Genomic DNA, 21,705 nt, shown 5'->3' with positions numbered 1-21,705 from the left:
TTCAAGGCTTGCTTCAGAATTCTTTCATTCCATTCTGGGATGGAAGGTCCCCTGGGGAAAGAGTCTTAACCCTCACAGTCCAGGGAGGGAGGGATTGAACATGGAGCAGTGCATAGGAACTGGACAGTGACTGTGGAGTGGTGGCTAAAATTAGCTTTTCTTCCCTTCCCTTGTCACGAGCAGACAGCCTGCCTCTCCAGCTGGCTTTGCTTGAAGTCAGAAGTTAACCTTTTCTCTGCCTTGACAAGGACAAAGCAAGCTCTACTGTTGCCTAGTCAGGACTGTTTAAACGTGAAAGGGAAGAAATCTACAGAAATCGTCCCATTGATTTTGTTTTCTAGCACGAGCATAAAGAAGACAATACAAGTGCCAAAAAAAATATATAAATGCAGTATCTGGTGTTTAATACATCAATAATAGCTGCATTTGTGGAGACTTTTATGTGCAGTAGTAGTGCTATCAGCAATTTGCATGTGTGATATTATTTCTTTCTCCAAATAGCCCTCAGAGAGGCTTTACTGGCATTGCTGGCATATGGTGGAAGAGTGGGCCATGGAAGAACCTTACCCTGGTTTCCTAAGGAAGAAATAGTGAGGCACAGAGGTCCTCTGGCTTCAGACCCTGAAGCAGTGTCCTTCTTGCCAAGGTACCCCAATCAAGGGAATGAGCCTGGCATCAACTGGACATCCTAAATGGTATATATGGACCAGTCAGATTGTGCTGCTGTACACATACGCGCCTGGTAAACAGCTTTAGAAAACGTTCACCTTCGTTCTCACCACAACTCAGACAACTTTTTAATGTCTGATTTGCACCTATGGCCGTCCCTTCAGGTGTGTGCGTCTGTGTGTCTCTGAGTCTATGCACCAAATCAGTACAATTTGAAGCATGTAGGAAAATTTAGTGTAAATGGCATATGTGTTACAGAAAACTCATAGGGCATAGCCAGTGGATAATTACACTTCAGTGTCTTTATAACACTTGTGTTTCCACAAGCAGGGGTTGAGGAATAAGGCTATTTCTCAAAGTACAGTCTATAAAAAAAATAACAGACTGCCCAGTCACAAACAAAAACTTGTATAGTGCCTATGAACTCGTGTTTTTTCTTTCAAAAATATGGTGTCTTTTATGCTTTGGGGAAATCCTTCCAGAAAGAACGGTTTATGATGAGTACCTGAGTGTTCGGTCACAGAGACCAAGACTTCACCAGGACCAATTAGGGGTAGGTTAGGGGAACCAGAAATACTCATTCTTGAATGATACCAGCCTTTGAGAATAGCTTATGTGTTAAATAAGGAAATCCTCCATAAGAAGAAAAGTGGCCTCTATTGCATGTCCAAATGGAGAAGACAGGCCCTGTGGTGGGCTCATAAAACCATATGCATCATATTGCTCGTGCTAAGTAAAATGTTAATTTTCCTTGGGAAGTGGCATGTGACTACACCACATAGTAATTACATGTTCCTGAAGATGACTTGGTAATTTGCACTTAATAAGACCAAAAATAATTACCCTGTGCTCCAATCTAGAAAACATAAATAGTCGTAAATATATGGTACTCACCATGTAATTACTTTGCCACTCCACTCAACTCTCCATAAGACAAGCAGTTACTGAGGACGCTGAGAATCATAACAAAATATTCCCTATTTTCACTGATATGCTGAGGAAACTCAACCACAACATTTGCATTCCTATGCTTTCTTAGGATAAGAATTTAAATCGGAGAGATTTCAAGGGGGGGAAGGTAGTCCTTATATCTTTGGGGGCTTTCTTATTTGACCTTTTACTTAGTACTGCTAGAAAATTTCCCCCAAATTTAAACAATTTTCAGAACCCTTTAGGAATGTGGCGTAATCCACCTGTCCAGGGTGACCTTTCCGAGCCATTTCTAATTCTGTTATCTGACTTAGTAGAGTGATTCCATTTTAAGTCTGAGACGTAATTGCATGGCAAGGAGGGACGGGAGCTAGATGCCCACACAGACCAGCCTGCTAAGGAATGAGTTCTTCCAACACTGGACTCTGTAGGGTTCCTAAGTCCTGCTGCCCACATTGTAGCTAGTATCCCAAGACTAGCAAATGGAGGGACCTAGGTGGGTTTGAAATTTCCTTCAGCCTTGTCTGTCAACTATACTATTCAATTTCGTGCAACACAGTGATGTTTGAGAAGATATATGTCTGAAGTGGGGAGAGGGAAAAATACATATGTCACTCTGTCAAAACCATTTGATAAACACACAGACACACATAAAAGTGTGTGTGTGTGTGTGTGTGTGTGTGTGTGTGTGTGTGTGTGTGTGTGTTTTAAGATCATTTGAGGTAATGGTAAGTATTTTGAGAAATTAAATATTAAATCACGGACTGTGGTTGAGAATGCCCATATGAAATCGGGCATATCTCCTTTGCCTCGAGTGGCCACTGAAACATCTCTGAGAAAGTCCATATGAATGGAACTGATACTGGAGTGGGACAAGAAGAAATCTGTGACAGAGGATTGTGTAGGAGTGAGAGTCAGAGTGGGAATAACCTTGGTGTGAACAAGGACTAGAGTGGGGGGCACAGTAGCTGGACACCAATAACGGACGCACATGCAGTCAGAAATGGACATTGAAAGTAATCGGGATTTGTGCTATGTGTGAGAAGACGCCATCAGAGGGTTTTTTGTTTTGTTTTGTTTTGTTTTGTTTTTCAGTACTGGTAGAAGAAACCACTTAATTTATAGATTCACACCTGTAGTCTGAGGAGTTCTCATTTCACATGTGGAAACCCAGCTGTGTCTGGTCTTTCTATATAGACATATCTAGAAAAGGCAGCAGTCTCTGAAGGAGCCCTTCATGTGAAATCTGGGGAAGAGAGGGTTGTCGGGAGTCTCTTTGATTGTCCCTAAACAGACCTCAGGTCTACTCATTGCTTCCTCAAGCATAATGTCCAAGGGCCCAAGTCTGATTTAGTCTGTGTCTAGGGTACAGTTTCATCCCACAGGCAAAGGAAACAGAGACCAACAAAATGCCGAGTAAGCCATCACAAAGGCTGGCAGGTTTGTAAGCAGCCAGTCATGCTTAGAGCAACTGCCGGCCCCCGAGTAGGGCTTTGTAGAAGCCTAATGATGGAGTCAATGAATGTCGACATTGCTCTGTGCTTCCATGCTAACTGACATGAGACACAAGGCATGAGAGATTTTTTGACAGTGGATTACAAGGCCTAGCAAAGAACCTCTGAAAACTGTAGTGGGATTTCTCCTTTTAGGTGGATTGACACTTCTTTTTTTTTTTTTTTATCAAAGCCAGTCAGAAGACGAAAGAATAAATTTAAACTGACAATGGGCTAAATGCCACAGGGTAAATGCCGTGCACAAAGCAGCCTGTTTGGAGTTCCACTCTCCACTAAGCAGAAAAGGCTGCTGCCTCTAGGGTGAGGAGGACTCAGTGCCGTTGGGTCTAGAGCAGGTAGCTGCTGTGTGTCAGGCTCTGAGGAGGTGGCTTCCTTCCCGCCTGTTCCTTAGTGCTGGATCCTGATGCCTTCAATTCAACTCTTCTGTTGAGTAACTTCTCTGACATCTGGGAAGAAGAGGGAGCATGCTGAGGTAGTGCACTTCTGAGGCCAATATGAAAGTCTTTCTGCCACCCTCCACCCACTCCCACACCCCGACCCCCCCACCCCCACAAACTCCCTCAAGTTGAGCACAAAAGCAAGCTTGTATGACCTTCCTCATTACACACTGGCTCTCTTTCATCTCTTCTCATGCCTATGTAATCCAAAGCCCTTCGTGTGGGGCACTGGTGTACCCTTGTGCCTTTAAAGATTTCTGTCATTTGCCAGAGAACATTGCCCAGCCCTCCGGTTTATGTGGATCCAAGAGATTGGCAGGATGTTGTTCATCCCAGTAAATCAGCGCGTACTTGCTGAGATAGTGAGTGGAGGTGTGTGCTGCTCAAAGCACTAGGACTTGCACAGTCAGGGTTTCCCTCTTCTGCACATCCTCCATAATATGTATCCCTCAGCATATCAAAGAGTGCCGCTAAGATACACTTCAAATATTGGGTATGCTCATTAGAAAAATGAACCCCAGACTTGTAAAGACAATTTCTATGGTAAATCCTGGAATCTCTAATTTCTTGAGGGTTTCTAGGTGATTTTTATTTAAAAAACAAAAACAGAAAATCAACAACAGCAGCAACAACAACAAAAAAAAAACTAATACTTAATGCTTGATAGATCTGGTAGCACACAACTGTGAGCCCAGCACTCAGGAAGCTGAGGGAGGAGAGCAAGTTAGAGTCTCTTAGCCTAAACTACATAGGGAAACTGTATCCCAACAAAATAAAACAAACAACTAAAAGTGTTAGTGTTCCAGGCCATGAGGACCTACAGCTAATGGGAAGAGCTAGACCCACCCTTGCCCTGTTGCTAAGGCCTTGAAGGGCATTCTCGGGAAATCTGTGCCTTGTGGGTAGACAAGGCTGGAGGGTGTTTTACTTCTAGGATTGGGGCAACAAATTTTGCCATAGTTGTGCAGAGGCACGGTCCTCTTAAACTCACCTACTCCTAGTCATGGTTTGGCAAGGGAGACCCCCTCATTTCTACCAAAGTGGAAAAGAGGACGTCCATGGTGGTAACCAAGAAGAGTTCCTAATCAAAGAGAGAGTTTGCACCCCAGGACACGTGGCTTAGATGGCATCCTCCTGGTGTTCGCGGTAGCACGAAGCTAGGTATTAGTCCTCAGGGTATCTTGGTGCAAATGGAAGGCAGAGTAGAGAAATAGGAGTGCAAGGAGGCCGGCATCTCCTTCACAGCCTTGCCTACAGCTGGGTCTCCTGTTGTGTAAGTTTCCTCCGATACTAGAATATTGTATCCAGCAGAGAACCCGCTTAAGCAGGAAGGTGAACAGCTCTACAGAGCTTCAGGAAGTCCCCAAAAATGGACCAGATTTGCCAGGCCCCTCCCTGCCAGAATAAGCAATAAAAGCTGAGAGTTTCTCTCCTAAGAACTGAGCCAACCAGCAAAGAAGACTTTGTAGATCAGCTGCCTGGACAGATTTAAGCCAACTGAGGTGCCTGGAAAGGACACTTTATAGGCTGTGCAGTATGCTCCAGTCCCCAGCACTGTGAGCTGTCACCCATGCTGGGCCAGACTTTGGTGACGTAAGCTATCACTGAGTTATTTTATCCTACTACAAGTAACACCTCATCCATATTCCTTTAAGTGACCCCAATAAAACACATTGGTTAGGCAAACTGGACTTAGGTGGTATCCATACATTGGTAGGCCATAGGTTCCCTATCTGGGGTGAGTAGACACGTGTGTTGCACTTCCCTAGGAGAAGTTTTGTTACACAACATCTGTTTCAGCTGCCTTCTTCTTAAACGACACAATGAACAGATGCAATTGCTCTTGTCCTTTACTGCTTGATCTATGTGACAGGCTCAATGCATGGATCCTTTCCACCTGGCATCTGGGAGTTAATATTTATTCCTAATCCATGTCACAGCGCTATCTTGTGTGGTGCCCTTAGGCCCCCCTGTGCTGATCTGTAATCTTCTTCAGGATAAGGCAAGGTTTGCATAGAATTCATTTTTGCTACTTCCACACAATTCCTGAGCGCCGCGCCTGTGGAATGTGCAAATAAATATTTGTCAAAAGAATGAATGAAGGCAGACTGAGCAGATGGAAATTTATGGAGGTCAGAGCCTGGCTCTGCCTGATTTATTCAGCCGCTGGCATAGCGTCCCATGCAAATAGCCATTTAATACTCGTGTTTGATGATCATGGAACAGATAATGAATCCCTGCAAGGAACGGCTGGGGAGAAGGCCCTTTAGTGTTGGTATCTTTTGTTGTAAGCTGTCTCAAATCTTTTTCAGAAGTAGGCAGAGTATAAATAATAAATGAGTGACTGGATGTGCCTTTAAACCCCCAGGGCCTTTCCAGGCTGCGAAGCCCCTTTCACACCCTGAGGGCAAAGCAGCCTTCTGGGAATGGAAGGAAAAGAGAATTTTTCATTCATTTATTCACTCAACAAATAAGTTTTGAAAGGTGGAACATGCTTTTCTTAAGCAATCCCCTTGCTCCAGGGTTTCTAGACGCAGCCCTTCTGCGCGTCTCTCTTAACGCTACAAATTCTTGATTCCGCCCAGAGATTTTAGGGATATTGGTGAAGGACTATTGATATAACCCTAAAAGCATCATAGATTAAGTGATTATAATACAGAGACAGTGCTCACCCTCTCTCCCTCTGTCTCTCTTAATGCGCTAGCACCTGGTGCAGTTGCCTTAATCCTTTGTCATCTGTTTATGTCAAGTCAGATCTTCTCCCAAAGCTCAGATGAAACCTGATGTGACCTCATGTAACACAGCAGAGGTGTCACCTTGCAGCAGATCCTAAGCAACAGTCTCCCTTGATTTCCAAATGCATCAAAATTGCAATTATTTATGATCAGGTTTATCTTTCCAAAGCATTTTGCTTCTGGTTGTAGCTCAATTATGCCAGTTGATTAGCACAAGCAATCAATGTCTGCCTGTCGGAGGTATCTTAACTTGCTATATATACTTTTGGTAAATATCACAACGGTGTTTTAAGCTGTAAATCGGATTTGTCAGGGATGATTCATTTAAATTGCTCACACACCCCAAATTCTCTCTGACAGCCCCTATGTGGGAGCCTGTCTTCTGGAAAAGATAACATTACCTGAGGCTTGTGATGGCTTAATAGGGATAAAAATACTGCACTGCAAGAAATAAAGGGGAGGCCACCTCATCTCTACCAGGCTTCCTTACACACTCATTACCAAACAGAAAGAGCATGGATTGAGGTCAAGAAGAGGTCAGAAATACGTAATATGCCAATAGTACTATTGATAGCTGTGATCAGAAAAAAAAAATCCAACTGGAACCATGGGCTATGCCCTGTGCTAAGATTTTATTTTAATGTATTACCCAGGCTGGAGAGGTGGCTCAGATACTAGGAACATTCACTGCTTTCCTAGAGGGTTCAATTCCCAGCATCCACACAACAGCTCAAAATTGCCTGTAACTTGAATTGCAAAGGATCCAACACTTTTTTTTTTGTTTGTTTCTATGGGGACAAGGAACACATGTGGTACACAGACATATGGGCAGACAAAAGACTCATACATATCAAATAAATAACAACTTTATATTATATGTATCAACGTATTCAATCCTGAAAGCAACTGCATGAAGCAGATTTGACTGCACCAAAGCAGAGCATCCACTTGGAAAATAGCTGGGAGTTTGCTGGGGCTCAGCCTCACTGATCTCTAACCACCAGGCTGAGGTGCTTGGAATGCAGCGCTCTGACTGACTGGGCTTTTGAAGGAGGGGCAGGATAACTGGGGTCAGAATTCTACCTAGCTCAAGCCAAAGTCCATAATGGTTTCCCCAAATCCTGCAACCCTCTCTTCTCCAGTTTTCTCAGTATTCTTTTTAACATTCTTTAAAATATTAACAATAGACAGTTACTTTCAGTATTTTTAATTACAAAAATGCCGTAAGTGCCTTTTTAAAGTTCTATGCCATCCATCATATTTAATGCTTCCCTTCTTTGTCATACAGGCAGGCTTAGCAGGCATAGGAACTCAGGATCACACAACAAGTGGCAGGGCCCCTTATGGGACGTGAATATGCACATTATCTTTCTGGAGCCAGCAAGGATACTAGGGAATCACAGAGGCTTAGAAAACAGAGCCTAGGTTCCCAGCCTATTCATACACAGCAGCGGCTCTGGTCAGACAAGGAAGGGATAACCTGCTCACACCTTCATTTCCTCATTTTTCCAGGAAGAAGTGACCTTTGACCCTCCTCCCAGGTTGACTGGGAAGACCAAGTATGGTCATGCCTGACAAAGCGCTTTATCTGGTGCGAAGGTATATGTAAATGCAAATACATAAAAGTGATCATATTATCTGAATGTGCCCAGTGGAACCACTTTCGAGCCAACAACTCTTTCAGAACTGAGTTATGGGAACCTAGTGTCAGGATGCCAGCAGCTGGCACAGACTGACAGCACTCCAAGTAATGAAATGAACTTTCTTCAAAAACAAAAAGCCAATATTCCTGTAGAACTGATGCTTTCCCTGGCCCCCACCCTGTGGACATGTATCCCTTGGGGAAAACTGTTCTGCTATGTGTTTTAAGCTAGAAATGCATTTCTCTGCTGAGTGAGACTTTCAGTATAACATATGACAGTTTTTCTTTCTTCCTTCTCTTTCCCTTGCTCCAATATCTACTTGCTTGTCTTCCCTCTCTTCTCTTCTCCCCGGTGTGTTTCCTGCAGCCAGGAAGGCAGCAGCCAGCAGGACAGGCTGGAAGCTGTAGTAACTTGGGGGTGGGTGGGGTCTTGGTTTGAGTAGAAAGAAGGAGGCTTAGGCCACTTCTAGGAGAAAGGGTCTTCCTGTGGCTAGAGGAGCCTCGGGGGAACAGGAAGGAGCCAACACAGAAGAGGGAAGGAGGATGGGAACGGGGAAGGCCAGGATGCAGGCTCTCTATGCTCTACCACTGGGCTTTCAGTGCAGCCTCCTCCACCTCACCTCTCTTCTTCTTACATAGATAAATAGATAGAGATACATATATTTTGATAATAAAATATAATTATAATGTTATGTTCTTTTCCTTTCCTGACTCCCAGGCCTTCCTATATACCCTTCTTTCAAACCCTTGGCCTCTTTTTACCATTAATTGTTATTGCATGTATATATAAATATACAAATATATTCCTAAATATAACCTGCTCTTTCTGTGTAATGTCACTTGCATGTATGTTTTCAGGGCTGACCATTTAGTATTGGATAACCATCTGGTTTGCTCTTCCCTGGGGAAAACTGTTTCTCCCACTCTCAATATTCCTTAGTTGCCTGTAGTTTTGTGTGTGTGTGTGTGTGTGTGTGTGTGTGTGTGTGTGTGTGTGTGTGTGTGTGTGTGTAGTTGACACTTCAAGGGCTTTTCCCCCATCTACTTTGACATGTCCATTGCTGGTGTCCTTGTTTATCTCACCTTTGGGCAGTCATGTTGGTGAGACTTTATAGATGCAGCTTCTGACATTTCTAGAAGTCCCAATCTCACAGAAAATTCCCATCTCCCTGACTTTTACAATCTTTCCAGGCCCCCTTCAGAATGATCTCTAAGTCATAGGTGTCCTGTAGCTGTACCCATTGGAACTGGGCTCCACAACTCTGCATTTTGACTGGTTGTAGTTTTCTGTAGTGGTCTACTTCTGTCGCAAAGAGAAGGTTCCTTGATGAAGCTTAGGACTACATTTACCTGTGGGACAAATATATAGAATGTAGTTAGGAATTGTGCTGGTTTAGTAAAGTGGTAGTTGTAGGTTTTCTTCCAAGATCTATGACTTCACTAACACTGAGTACTTGGCCAGGTTTCCAGTACCAGGCATGATTTCCCTCTTGTTGAGTGTGTCTTGAGTTCCATTAGAGAGTTGTTGGTTACCACCAATGCATCTGCGCCACTACTGTACCCTTGGGATTATTCTGCTGTGCTGGTCATTGCTGTATTTCATAGCTGGGTAAGACTGTTGATTGCCTCTCTCCTTTCGAAGCTTGCATGGTACCTTTGGGTACCATTATAGACCTCAGAAAGGGCACTCAAGTCAGTTCTAGCTCAGGGCCTCTGGGCTCTGCTTCTGAAATATATGGCATCTTCAGCAATAGGGGCTTATCTTTTACCTCTGGGGGCAACTAAGGGCAATAACAATAGGCTGTATATTTTGAAAATCTCTTGGAGAGCCCTGCCCAAGAACTCAAAGAGGGCTTCTCATGCAAGGTATTAGATTCTTGCTTTGTTTTGTTTTATTTTATTTTTTAGGTGGTCATTGGCTCTTGGAGGAGCCTCATTAGTGCAAATGAGAAAAGTTCACTAAAACTATATGTATATTTATGGGGTGTATATATGTATATTTTCACAGAATTGCATGTGTCGTACGTTTAATACATTCTTCTTATTATTTTACACTCCTCCCTCATCCTTCTGTATTTATTTCCCTAGCCATCTCTAAAGAGCCCCTCTTTCCCGTTTCCCTGATCAGATCACTAAATCAGATGCCAGTCCCCACTCCATTGCCCCTCAAATGCCTTATACTGGTAACGGTTTCATCTCACATTGTACTGAGTAAGGTAAGCTAGATTCAGAAAGACAAATGCCACATGGTCTCTATTGTTAGAGGCTCCTAACTCCACATATTCAGACATGAGTACATACCCTGGAGTAACTGTGTCTCTCTACTTCTTTCAACTAACTAGCCCACCCTTACTGCTCTCACTCTATCATTGGTCCCTGACTAGGACAAGCTCTGAATGGGTCCCTGCTGACAGGCGTTCCCAACTTCTCTAAACAGCACATTCATTAAAGACCCAAAGAAACCCAAACCTAAACATACATTGCATAGAAGCTGTCAGTCTTCAACTGAAAAAATTTGCATTCTGTCTAGGTTTGCAAGGCTATCGCTCAAATACAAAAACAACCGTGTGAAATGAAGGACGCATTACGTGCTCTGGGATGTAAGGTTGAAAACCTTTTATGAAGGTCAGCTTAATAAATATTCCAGCTGTTGTAGCCAGCTACTCTGTCAGAACTATTCCACTCTGGTCCTTGTGAAGTGCCATCCACAATGTGTGGCTGCATTCCAATAAAGCTTTATTTACAAAGTCAAAATAAGTGGAGGCAAATTTTACAGACTACTGCTGGAGTGATAAATATTGCTTTTGAAATATTAGGTACTGCCATCCTTAGTGGTGCCCAATTATAATCCCAGAACTCAGAAGGCAGAGTCAGATAGTGCTCTCTGAGTTCTAGGCTAACCTGATCTACACAGTTAGTCTCAGGCTAGCCAGGGCTGCACTGAGACCAAGTCTCAGAAACAACAACAAAAACAAAACAAAGAAGCAAGCGAACAAAAAAAAAAAACATTCTACCTTGACATCTTTGTAAATTATAAAACACTGGAATCCCCTGTCACTTGACAGGTGAGCTTGCCAACGGCTGGACACCAGGTAGGTTTGTGATGTTGGTTTGCTGTGGTAAACCCTCTGAAGAGAATAGATGGCGGGTTTTTGTATGCATCCCCAGCTGTAAGAAATCTTGACCCTGGCAAAGACCAGCTGGCCCCATCTTATCCACTCTGCTTCCCTGGAGTGGGAGGTGGTATGCCCTGAGGATCCCTGACAGGACTCCATCCTTGACACGTAACCTACTCCATGAAGCCTGTCCTCTCACTGTCTGTGCATCCTTTTCCCTCACCTTTACTAGCAGACATGCCTGGAGTCCACGTCTTTTCTCTTTCCTGGAGCCTTCTTCTTCCTCAGAGGTGGGTGACTAGGCTGGCTACATTTATACCAACTTGTCATAAGCTCTAGCCATCTGGCAGGAAGGAACCTCAATTGAAAATTGCCTCCATAAGATCAAGCTGTAGGCAAGCCTGTAGGGCATTTTCTTAATTCGTGATTCATGAGGGAGGGCCCAGCCCACTGTGTATGGTACTATGCCTGGGCTGTTGGTCCTGGGTTCTATTTAAAAAAAAAAAAGGTAAACTCAACAAGCCATGGGGAGCAATCCAGTAAGCAGCACCCCTCCATGAAGCAGCACCCCTCCATGGCCTCTGCATCAGCTCCTGCCTCCAGGTCCCTTCTCTGTTTGGGTTCCTGCCCTGATTTCCCTCAATGATGGACAGTGCTGTGGAAGTCTATGCCAAATAAATGCTTCCCCCGCCCCAGGTGGCTTAGGGTCATGGTGTTTCATCATAGCAATAGTAGCATCAGCTGTGACAGGGATTAGGAGACAAGCCTACAGCTTTGGTTTCTATTCCTTCAGAGAAGTGAAGCAGCCTGGCATCTGCATCTATGGTCTCACCCTACTCCAGCCTTTGTAGAAGTTGCACTCCTCCTCAGGTTTAGTATTGTTGTTCCTGGGACATGGTTTGGGTACCATAAAACCTGTAACTATCTCAGTCCACAAGTCCCAAGTCTGAGCTGTTGAAAAACCCCTTGTAAAACACTGCGACCTAAAGACCAGTCATTCAGGCATTGTCTGAGTCCCCTGTCCGAAAGTAGAAACAGAGTGGTGGTAAGACTTAGATGTGACTAATTCTTCCCAGAGAGAATGGAGTTGTGTTGCCTACAAGAAATAATAGCCGCCGAAGAGTGGAGTGGTCAGTCAAGAATGCAAAGCAGCAGGGGCTGGGGAGCTGGCTCAGTCAGTACAATGATTGCGGAATTAGTATGCAGTCCTGAGTCCACTACCAGTGCCCATTTAAAAAAAGCCAGGCCCAGCGGCTCCAGCTTGTAATCCTAGTGCGTAGGAGATGCAGACAGACCAATCCCTGAGACTTACTGACCAGACAGGCTAGCTTAATCAGTGAGACCCTGACTAAGAAGACAAGGTAGACAGTTCCTGAGGAGTAATAACACCCAAGGTCATCCTCTGGCCTCCACGTGTGTGCCTATCCCTACACACATGTATACATGCACAGAAACATCTCAGCTAGGGGCAACTTCTTCCCCAGGGGACATATAACCGTGTCGGAAGCACTTTTGGATGCTGTGACTCAGGGAGCATCTAACAGGCAGAAGCTAAGGATATTATCAAACACCCTCAGTGCACAGGCCATGTGCCCTCAACAAAGAAGCTCTTGGCCTTAACTGTCAACAGTGCTGAGACTGAGAGCCTAACTAAGGATGTCTTTGCTCAGCAGTTTCTCACCCTATGAGTAGCTAAGCCATGGGTGGGCAGGCCGGGCACGTTGTACTAGAGTTCTTAGTGACCTTGCTCCCTCAGATGGAGTGTGTGGTTGAACAGCAGTGGAGACCACTCTCCACCACGGGGCCCTGGGTTGTGGTAGAAGGAAAGAGCAAGTGTGGGGTGAGTACTCTGTGGCTTCTGTCTTGGTGTTGTAGCATTTTCCTCACAAACGCAGGTGACAGTGCACCTCTCCATATGGTGCCATGCCAAGGGCACTGGGTATGGGGGAAGAAGCTGTCTCCTCCCCCCGCCCCCCTGCCCCTTCCACCTTGATGTGGGCTGAGCCTGTGGGTCTGTTCAGGAAACAGGCCCAGCACTGTTTAGAATTTGTCTTCTTAGCTGTTCCTTATCTGAGTTTTGGCTTCACCTTCTAATGTAATTCTTTCTCCTTTGCACCTTTAATACATTTCAGTTTCTAGTCAGCTTATGTCCTTTGCCCTTTTCTTTCTATTGCATACATCTGATGAATTTCTTCTTTGGTCATTTTGATGTACACCAGGGGGAACAGAAATGGACGTACCGCCTAAGGCACCTTCTGAAACGGTGGCCATGTGTATTGGATTAAATACCAAGCATACCTGAGTACAGTGATATAAGCCTATAATGCTAACTCTTGTGAGACACAAGCAGGAGTTGGACCCTAGTCTGAGGCCATGCTGGTCTATCTACCAAGTTTCTGATACGACAGGACTACATAGCAAGACCTTGTCTTTAAAACAAAAGACAAAAAACAAACAGGGGGAAATATCAAGATGGCCCAAATAATATTGCAAGAAAAATGTCTAGACTCTGTTGGCAGAAGCCAGAATGCGGGAGTCCTGAGGACCCAAGTAAAGAAAAGCATTTTGTTTATCTGTTGCTAGGGGGCAACTGACTCCCAAATGGTGAGTTTAATCACTACTAATTATTAGGTCACACAGATTTGAGGATTGACTTAGTTCATCTGGGCTGGGCAGTTCTAGCTTGGAGTCCTCTGGGGGCTGAACTATGCTAAAGAGCTTGCTTGGGATAAGGCACTGTGCTCAACACTCGGCACCAAATAGCCATGCCTCGACTCCAAATACCTCATAATTCAGCCTCGTTTAGACACAGAGTCTCTGCAGATATTGTTAGTTAAGATGACCTCATCTTTATACAGGGCAGATGTTAATCCGGTATGATTGTGTGAGGAGTCATAGGTGTAAAAGTGGGAGGCTGTAACAATCTGAGAATATCACGAATGGGGACTGGCAGGCACACTGGAAACTAGAAAAGACCAATGACGGGTTTGCCCGCAGTCCCAGAGTGAGCGTGGCCTTGCAGATGCCTTGCATTTCACTCCTGGACTTGTGAGAGAATAAATTTCTGCTTTCATAAGTCAACATATTTGTAGCATTTTGTACAGCAGCCCTGAGAAGTGCATGCAGGGCCTCTCAGGAAGTTGTACTCAGGTCTGGATTGGGGCTGGAGGCTGTCTTCATCTGTTCCTGGTGTTGTAATAAGAACTTTAAGTGAAGTAATTCATTAGAGGTTAAAAATATCCTTCCCACAGCACTAGAGGGAGTGGATTCCAAGATGAAGATGTCTGGTGAGAGCAGTGATTCTCAACCTGTGGGTCGCAACCCCTTTGGGGATCACATATCAGATACCTTGCATATCAAGTACATTATGATTGAAAACAGTAGCAGAAAACAGTTATGAAGTAGCAACAAAATAATTTTATGGTCAGGGGTCACCACCATACAAGGAACTGTATTAAAGGGTCGCAGCATCAGGAAGGTTGAGAACCACTGAGTTAGCACTTTAATTTTGCTTTGCCAGTGGTACCTTCTTGCCACATTCCCAAGCAGGAAAAGGGAGAGATGGGTGAAAGGTTTTCACAGACTCCCTTAAAAGCCTTATTCAAAGGCACAAACCTCATTCTTGTGTGTGACGACCTCCATGGCACAGTCATCTCCCCCAGACTCATCTCTCAGTGCATACAGTAACACTGCAGATTGAGACTCAACGTGAGTGTGAAAGGGACACAACTGTCCAGATTCATAGTGCATAATTACAAAAGACTCCATGAGACAGTGGGTCTGGGAGGGCTTCTTCAGAAGATAGGTGACAGCTCTAGGGTGGCAGGAACATCTGGGCCTGGCCTAGCATTTGATAAATATATTGAACTGGCTTATGGTGGCCATGAAAGCCAGGAGGAAGCTGAATTCTTTCCGTGTATCCTAAGGTTATAGGAAAAGCAATTAAGAGCTACCAAGATGGGACAGAATTTAGGCAAAGAAAAATGCCAGGAGAGAAAAATAAATAAATAAATGAAAATGGGTAGAGATGCCACAAATGTGTAGTCAGAGGATGAGGCACACAGGTGGGTACAGAGGTTTGGGGAGTTACAGGGACTCCCATGTATTAGCATATCCCTGTATCTAAAGATGCTCAGGTGATACTGGTAAGATATGTGCCAGGTGAGGCTAGGGGAGAGAATGCATGAACAGAGCCACAGGGAGAGTGGTAAAGAGAGCCGACTACAGCAACATACACTGAGGCCAGCATCTGTGGGTACTAAATGGTGCCCTCAGGGAAGGCGATGGGAGTGGAATCCGGGACAAGCTCTTGCTTTTTTTGCTGTCAGAACCACTCTGGCTGACATTTTCCATTTCACAGTCTGACTCTGGTCTACAGCAACCACCAAACGAGATATCATTTCTGAAATTAAGGTAATAGAGGCTGTGACAGGAGGAAGGAATCACCAATGTTTTCTAAGCATGCATTAGCAATGAATACTTTCTGGATGGATATTTCACCGAGAGGATCTTGATGGAAAGGAAAATGTAAAAGATCGTTTCCCTTGGTTCCTCCAAATGCTCTTAGCGATGCCTCGCTCATCTTCGTTGGTCCTGCTGCATCCCTCTTCATGGCATCCAACTTGACTTGGAGCAAGAAAACAGTTCTAAGGCTCATGTTTTCTCTGATTCAGACAATACAGATTAGTTGTCTCTCATCCCATATTGTTAGCTGTGGCCTGGTGATTTTGCTCTGGTTGATTGGCTGGGCACGGGTAAGAGACAGCCCCGTTTTCCTTCGTGTTAATTTTATCTGTGTTTAGTGTAGCCATTTCTGTCAGTGATCATGAAGTGAATCTCTGAGATTAGTCATTTAACTGTATGGTAATTACAAGCTAAATAGTGTTTACAACAAACCCCTTGGTTAGGAGACAGAGTCTGTGTCAAATTATAGCCTGTGAAAATTACATAAATAAAAATTTGCATCTAGAAGGGCCCTTCACGAAAATTATAAAAAAGATTGTATGATTTTTTTGTTTGCATTGCACAGTAGCTCTATAATTGTCAAACCAATGAAAACTGTGTCCATAATGCATCTTTTGCATAATATTTCTTCTCATAACTACATTAACTGCACATATATATTATGGAAAACAACACTGGTAATTACATTGTTTCTCTTCAGATTAGTGGAAAGCACCATAATGAACAGAAAATCCCCAGAATGCACTCAGTGAGGGAATGGGCAGGCCTAGCTGGTACTGGGTGGCATGCAGATTAAGGATGGCCTTGCCCCTCTGTTTCTCCCTGAGCTCCAGAAGGTCCACTCACCTCTCGGAAGCATCCTGACTGCTAATTCTGTCTGAACTTTTGAAAGCATTCACTACTCCTTATTCTGTGATTAGTCAAGAGAAGAGCCGTCCCCTCAATCTAAATAGAGAATTGCAGAAAATTTTCTAAAATGAGGATTTTCAGCCTAAGCTCTTGAATTTGGACAATCGCCTAGAAAGACTTTAATTTTTTTTTAATAAATAATCAGAAGAAAAGCTTTAAACATCAAGATCCTTTCCGTTCTTTAAAAAAAAAAAAATCAGAGGCAAAGAACTCAGGCTGTTACAACACCACAGCTGACTGCCAGAGGGAACTTAATCCATCAGCAGAGACAACATAATTCACATCGCCTGGTTTGTAGCAAGGGTGTCAGTGAGGCTTACAAACCCTGGAGGATGCTATTCATTTGTCTTTAAAGACACAACACTATTGAAGGACTCATCTTGCCTGGGTTTACTAGATATAAATACGGCCCGCACTTGGAGACTGTGAGCTCACTTCTTTTGCCTTGGTTCCCAGTTCCTTCTACAGCATTCTCACTTGTCTATAAAGGCCAGTAGTCATTCTGGAAACAAGTTCCCCTTCCCAAAGTTAACAGACCCAACATGCTAGCAACAAAGTCCTTAACATCTCCCACAGTTGGACAGTGAGGAGGTGGTTAATGACAACAACTGGGACATCCTTTAGAGAACTCATAGTCAGCATGTTGCCCTAACATGGAATGTATTGGCCACCCGTCAAATAGTCACACCATTCTCCGTTCTGCATTTCAGGATGTAAAATTCCCAGCACAGAGGAGACATTTGATATCCATTGAGGAATGAGGAAGGCTTGCTTCCAAGAACCCCCCTTTTGTATGTGGGTTTATACACAGGCCATACTAACAATTTGGTGAGGATTCTGAAATGGGTAGGAAGAGCTGGCAATGAAGCACAAATAAGGAAGTAACTGTGTCCAAGGAAATTAAGAAAAGACCCGCAGAAAAGGTGTGGCATTAGTTTTAAATATGAACAGGTATTTATCAGCTGAAGAGAAGACTGGGAGCAATCTAGGCAAGGTCATGTGTGGGATGTGTGTCAGGGATACAAGCACCACAACCAAGGTGGAGGCCTGGAGAGCGGTGGCTCAGGGAACTGTTTACTGTGGCTGGAAAGCAGAGGGTGTCCAGTTCAAAGTATCAAAGGGACCCCTGAGAAGAACAAGAGTTGCTAGGTGTTAACAAAAAAGGAAGAGAGGAAAAAAAAATACATGACATGGTTTGATCCAGTGCAGTTGGGGCATGAGGCCTCCCTGCTGAAGGGCAAACCCACCCTGGGAAACACCTCTTGAGAGAAGAGAACTCAGATGAAAGTTACAGCAGTGTCCCAAAGACTAAGGTAGACAAGAGTGCCGCTCCAGGCCTGCGATGGGTACCCTGATAGTTCGATTGGACTGAGAAATGGCTGCATAATGAAAGCAAATCGCTCCATGAGCTGCAGGGACATTTCTAATGACAGGAAGATCTGCAGGCCTCTGGCCTCATCCTGAATAGGCCTGTGGATGGATTTAGAATTTGAATAGACAGGAGGGAGGCCCTAGAACTACCAGATAGGGTCTGGATGGAAAATGTGAGTCACTAAAGCACTATGGGAAAGCACGTCTATGGGGAGGGCTCCATCTTGCACTGCTCCCCTTTTATTGACTGCTCCACTCTGCTTAGTGGCCAACAGAATGTGCGTGAGCCGGGCCTACCATACCCTCTCCATCACTGACGCTGGTTGTTTGGGAATGTTCCGGGCTTTCCTGACTAGGGCTCTGGAAAAAACAACAGTCGCCAAAATCACCCCAAGTCAGTGACTTCCAAGTTCACTGTTGTACATTGAAGAAGTATAAAGAAAGGCTGACAATGAAATGGGTGGAACAAACATATTTATTAGGAAAAATGAAAAAAAAAACCTGCCAAGAGTAGGAAGGCCTCCAAGGGACAAAAACATCTGATGCACCCATCTTCTGGGCTCTCATTCATCTTAGGGTGTGTTAGGGTTCGGGTCATCTACTGAAGAAAGACCCCAAGGAAGTATGCAAAAACCAAGAGTGTTTTTATTCTAACATGCTAGGATCGCTTCTCTCCTCTAGAAGGCGACCCCAAAATGAGGTGGCTGGAGACTGAAGTCATCCTTGGTAGCCTTGGTCCTTCTTGACCTCCTCTCAGGTGGACCTAGTAAGCCATCCACACATTTTACGCATGCTTCCTTGGCCCAGTCAGAGGGCACTCATCCATTCCGGGGAAAGGTTGCATGCTCTACATGACCAGCTTATGATCCACCAAGGCTCTTGCCCTCACTGCCTGAGGGACAGAACTCCTCATACCACAAAGTAATGAGACTTTGGAAATAGCTGAACCAACCCTTGCTCCCTTAGGTGGCTTATTACATGTAGTCACAGCTACAGAGAAGTAATTAACACAGTGATTAAGTGGCTGTGACCCCACAACAATATTGGAAACATAGGGACAGTGCCTCATTTGAATTACTTCCGTCCTGTCTTACTGTTAAATCTTGCCATGTTAGTAAGATAATGGTGGCAAGAAAATATTTTTCACATATTTTTATGTATACATCCCATTAAAAGTAGGTTTCTTTAGACAGCCCCCTTATTTTAGCTTAATCGTGTTCTTCTAGTAAATACTTGGGTGACAAGTCCAAAGTTAGAATTTACACATGAAAAAAGAGAGACCCTGAGGCTGGCACATAGACTGTGATGGTGTGTTCATTAGCATCTGTGCAAACTATGTGTGTTGGAAAAGAATGTTTCATTTTCAAGGATTGGTGGCATGTTTTTGGAGATTTTAGTGATTTTTTTTTTTACAATATCACTTATAATTGGAGGTAGAAGGGCATATGTGAAGCCAAGCAACACAATAGGGTGTGAATTGGCGGAGAACTGCAGCAGAAGAATGCCATGTGTCCACTTCAGAACTTTGGTTCTAGGCAAATCCAGACAGTGCATGATTAATTAAGATTAATTGTATTTACTTAATAGTTCTTGGGGGGATGTTTCTATCCAAACCAGAAGAAGGAAAACATAAGCAGACACCTGGGAATTATTCAACCTTGTGGCTCAAACTTTTCATTAGTCTTCTAGATCCCTTCCCCCTTCACCCCTTTCATCTCTTTCTTCAAAAGCTTCTTCATTTTAAAACAAGGGAAAGAGCGGACTCCTTTTTTCCCTCCTAATGCCTCCTACTCCTTCTAAGGATTCTATGGCCTATTTAGAATTAAACTGTAAATGGAGACCAGGTGAATTAGGGCTGCATCGCCTAAGCTTTTCTTCCTTTCTTGGTGATTTGTATATTTGTAGATTAAGCAAAACGGTTCTTATGGTAGGTCAACATATCTTTATGGAAACCACATAGGTGGGGACTATGGATCTGCACGTAATAAAGAGATTTGTATTTACCGAATGCCGCTTTCTTCAAGTGTATTTACTGGGTAGATTCTTTTCAGTGCGCTACCAGTATTTACTTACTAAGACAGGATCTCATTATGTAGCCCAGGCTGGCCTAAACTTTCAGGTGGCCAGATTAGCTTCAGATTAGCAGTCCTACCATGCATTGGCATTACAGGGATGAGCCACGGCGGCATGCACCTCAAACATCCAGTTCAAACACTTTCTCACTCAAAGCCCAGCACTCAGCTTACATGCCTGATAAATCACATCACACCCAACATGAGGGCTTCTCAAATGGTGATCTTCAGATTGCAGTTCCACAGACCATCCTGAAAATACCCAGGCTTGGTTTGGTACAGCTGCGCTGGGCCCAGGAATCTGCATTTTCACAAGCAAGCCAATAGATGTTCACACAATTCACATTTAAATGTCACTTTCTCTAAAACCTTCCTCTTTGTGCTAGGAGCACAGTACTTATACATACCAAATGCTGAATAGTAAAGAGGATGAGAGACAAGATCAGAGTAGTTGGCCTTCAAGAGGTTCTTTTCTCTTGATTCTAGCCAAAGGCAGGGGATTAACGGCTGCTTTCTTTTACCCCTTGCCTTTTCTGAAAGGCAAACTTTATACTTAGACAAATTTCTTTCTGAAAGGAGTTTCAAAGCCAATGTATGTGATGTTGGCAGAACATGGGGGGAGTGGAGCTGTCTCTTAGGGGATACATTTGCCATAAAACAATTTTTAATTAAACAGTATATGAAGTTTGTGAAAGTTCGGTTCAAACTGAATGGAGATCATAGTCTGAGTGCATTCGCAGCTAAGACGGAGTCAGTAGACCAGATAACAATATAATTTATTACAAGGCCATTTGATTGGAAATAAATGAAAGGATTTTAATACACTTTCAGACTGTGTTTTCCCCTGCTTTTGAAGTCCACTGAATTCTTAATGTTGATTTTCTACTTTTTTTGTTTTTAAAATCCAGTCCACTAAGGTCTACAAAGCTGTTTCCGCCCAAGGCTAAGTCTGTTCTAGGTGAGCTAATCAATCAATTTCAACCCATTAGGAAAGAGCACTCAAATAAAAAGAATCCTAACCTTTTGATGGATTTGCTAGCTGTTTGCTCAACATATTTTTTTTCTAATTGGCAAAATACCAAAAAGAGAAGCTGTCTTACATTTTAGGAAAAGGAAAATGTTCACATCCCTGGGAACCATGAGGGATGTGGGGCAAATGTCTCTCAGATCTGGAACTATTGAGTAAGCATAGCTCCTTTGGTAGTGATGGAGTTATTTTTAATTAAATATTTCTAGCCCAAGTTGAAATGCACACATATTCAGGACGTAAAAGAAATGCTTCTGAACGGCAGACTGGGGAGAAAACATGATGTTTGGCTGAACTGAACCTCAGACTCAGCAGACGCTTTTGCCCTGAGCTGTTCAAAAACTTTTCTTCAGACTCAGTCCTGCAGAATGGTGCTGGTCGCCGCCGGATGAGTCTGTTCTGCTGTCACGTGACCGACCTAGCCTTACTGCAAAATAAACAACTGTATAGAGAGTGAGACATGATGCTACATTTCGTGAACAGGATCTAAACACAAAGGAAGTTTTTTTTTTTTTCTGTAAAGAATGATAGAATAGACACAGTTGACAGACGATCTTCAAGCTGTCAGAGGTTTTTGTTTTGTCTCAAAGCGCTATTTCACAACTCCAGAGCCGGGACTGGAATGGATTTACCCAGTGTCTGATGGACACGGGTCCCTCTCACCCCACCCCCCAATGGCTCCCCATCACCCCCAATGGTTCCTTAACTAATGGTTGGATTAAGTAGAGAAATTAGCTGTTTGACTAAATTATTAGAGAAACTGTATTTGTTTAATTCACTTCTGTGGTTTCAAAGGTCAGAAGTAATAAAACATTAATG

The 21,705-nt window shown here is 43.7% G+C and overlaps 1 protein-coding gene across 12 annotated transcripts in view; it reads left to right on the top strand.

Annotated features, from left to right (window-relative positions):
- Positions 1-21,705, top strand: part of SEMA6D (semaphorin 6D) — a 567,178-nt gene that overhangs the window by 368,387 nt on the left and 177,086 nt on the right. The window lies entirely within an intron of this gene.

This window comes from Acomys minous (assembly GCF_964271855.1).
Source record: "Acomys minous genome assembly, chromosome: 3".
Taxonomy (NCBI): domain Eukaryota; kingdom Metazoa; phylum Chordata; class Mammalia; order Rodentia; family Muridae; genus Acomys; species Acomys minous.
This window is presented reverse-complemented; position numbering and strand designations above follow the sequence as displayed.